Source organism: Helobdella robusta (assembly GCF_000326865.2).
Source record: "Helobdella robusta unplaced genomic scaffold HELROscaffold_10, whole genome shotgun sequence".
Taxonomy (NCBI): Eukaryota; Metazoa; Annelida; class Clitellata; order Rhynchobdellida; family Glossiphoniidae; genus Helobdella; species Helobdella robusta.
In genome coordinates, this window is record NW_008703571.1 from 438,998 (window position 1) to 441,983 (window position 2,986).

Below are 2,986 nucleotides of genomic sequence, written 5' to 3' on the forward strand. Positions count from 1 at the left end.
TATATATATAGAGTTATTAGAGTTATATATATAGAGTTATATAGAGTTATATATATAGAGTTATATAGAGTTATATATATAGAGTTATATAGAGTTATATATATAGAGTTATATAGAGTTATATATATAGAGTTATATAGAGTTATATAGAGTTATATAGAGTTATATAGAGTTATATAGAGCATAAACCCTATATAGATACCGTTCTTTGCGGTTCTTTTCTTTGCCGACCGGTCGGCTTCTTTGCGTTTCTCTATTTTCATTTAAATTAATTAAATAAATAAGATTTGTCCATTCATCTAGGTTTATTCAGGTTCATTCATCCAGGTTATAGCTTCCAGAGGAGTTCGTCGTGGAGGATCGGAATGGTTGTGATGTCACCTTACGTTCAACCTTAACCCTAACTTCCGACTTTACGGTTTCTTAACGGTTTCTTTTTTTGCCAGTTTGCTGGCTTTTCCGGCTGGTGGATTTCACTGCGGCTCGTTTCTCTATTTTCATTTAACTTAATTAATTAAATAGGATTTTTTCATTTCATTCAGGTTGAAGCTTCCAGAGGAGTTCATCATGGAAGATGTCAGGCTACGTTCGTTCATTCAGTGGCAAAGAATACCTGCCTGACTGGGATACGTTTTCTTCTTTTTTTCTGTAATTTAACATTAAGTAGGAATGCTCACACGCACACACACGCATACACAATTACATTAAGTAGCTATATAGGTAGGTTAGATAGGCCTAATTTTAATTGAAGGTAGGATAGATAGGGAGCATCCAACACTAATGTAGTTGAATAGGTAGGCAGCGTAAGTTTATCTCTTCTATTTTATCTTGCACCCACATTACACGCACCAGCGTATTACACACACACACAAATACATACATAAACACGTATGTTAGTATTTGAGCGTAATTTTATTTTCATTACACATTCTAATTTATTATTACTAAGGTTGAGAGTAATTTAATTTCATAGGTAATTAAGAGCAATAATGTAATTCTTGGAAAAATGTTGTAATGTAAATTAAAACGCTGTAAGTGTATAGATAGGTAGGTTAATTGTTAAGTTTTATATTATCATTGTTAAGTTGGAGCCCAAGGCATTACGTAGGTGGTGGGGTGGGTGCCGAAAGGCCAATGAATTGGGCTCTTGAGTTTTGTAATTTTAGGTAAGCTAGGACCGTAATGTAATGAATAGGTAGGTTAAGGCTACGTTGTAACACATACTCATTAATAGATTTAGGGTTTAAGTTATTATTATTACTAAGTTGGAGCCCAAGGCATTACGTAGGTGGTGGGGTGGGTGCCGAAAGGCCAATGAATTGGGCTCTTGAGTTTTGTAATTTTAGGTAAGCTAGGGCTTAATTGTAATGAATAGGTAAGTTGAGGGTACGATAGCCGATAGACTCTGAATTTCGAAGTCTCTTGTCAGAGGTAAGCCTTGGCGGCCAGTGGTGAACCGGCAATGGTTTACTATCCGGACGGCAATGGTTTACTATCTGCACGGTAATTATTTACTATGCGGCATGGCCATAGTCTACTACCCGCACGGCTTCCGGACGGCAAATGGTTTACTATCCGCAAGGCAGTAGTCTACTATCCGCACGGCAATGGTTTACTATCCGGTGCCCTGGCTGTCGGTGAACATCTGTGCAAGGAGGGAGAATGAAGGGGAACTTTCGACTATCGTACCATTAACAATTTATTATAGATTAGTTAAGGTAATTGAATAGGTAGATAGGATTATTTTTATTAAGCAATTTAAGATGCAGGCACCGCTAAGCTTTCTAATGAGAATTTTCTCTTTCTCCATTCCACGGGCTGTGTTTCAACAACAATCTCGAAGAGGACTGGCGCCAGTTTTGGAGGACAACGCAGGAAACGGAAGGCACTCATCATTTTGCCTTTGTCGAATGGACGACGGTAAGTTTTTTTACATTTTACTCTCTTTATTATTTTCAAATATTATTTATTTGCCATTATTTCCATTTTATAATTTTTTGCTTCTAAGATTCTAACATTCATTTACTACTAAGCTAATAAAAATAACTTGTCTACAGACTGATGAGAGGTGGGCAGTGGTGGGCGTCAACACGTTTCAGATGGTGGTCTCATGATGATCGTTCCGATAACAACTCGAAGAAAACAACGACGATTTTTGAAGTATGGTTTAGTTTCGTTGTTTTTATTTTTTTCATTCATTCATTTTGTCACACAATCTTTCATTCATCCATTAATTGACTCATTCTATTCATTCATTGAATCATAGATTGGTTAATTAATTCATTCAATCACTCAATCATTCGCTCAATCATTTATTCGTTTTTTCTTTCGTTTTAACATTCATTTACTACTAAGCCAATAAAAAAAATTTGTCTACAGAATGATCAGAGATGGGTTGTGGTGGGAGTCAGCACGTTTCATGATGGTAATCTCATGGTAAGATAAGTTGCTTCTTACTTTTTTTCAATGGCTTGTTTTTTATTTAAAAAAATTAACTTTTTCTTTCAATTTTGTTTTTCAGTATCCGGCAAAATTCATTTCCTCGGTGCGTGTCAGATGATGGTCGGTGCAATGGAGGTTCGTCCGTAGTGGGTGAAGAAGTTTCTGGAGGGTACGCGCGCGCACATTTACATACACGCACACACATAAATACAAAACACACATACACAACATCCATTCATTCGGTGTCGTTGTTGTTATGTTTCTCTTCAACTTTCTATTTTCTTTACCGGACTTAATTTAATTCATAGGTAAGTTAGGGATTGAGATGAGTTGAACAACTGTAGGTAGGCTAGGGCTTAACATTAGTTAAAAAGTTTCAAGTAAAATATTAACATTAACATAAATTAAAAGCTTCAAGTAAAATTAAAACGTTAAAATATGTAAAATAAATGAGTTGAGTTATCATTACAGGTAAGCTAGGGCCCTGAGAGTAATTTAATTGTAGGTAGGTGACTGACTACTATTCTTGCGACTTTTTTATATT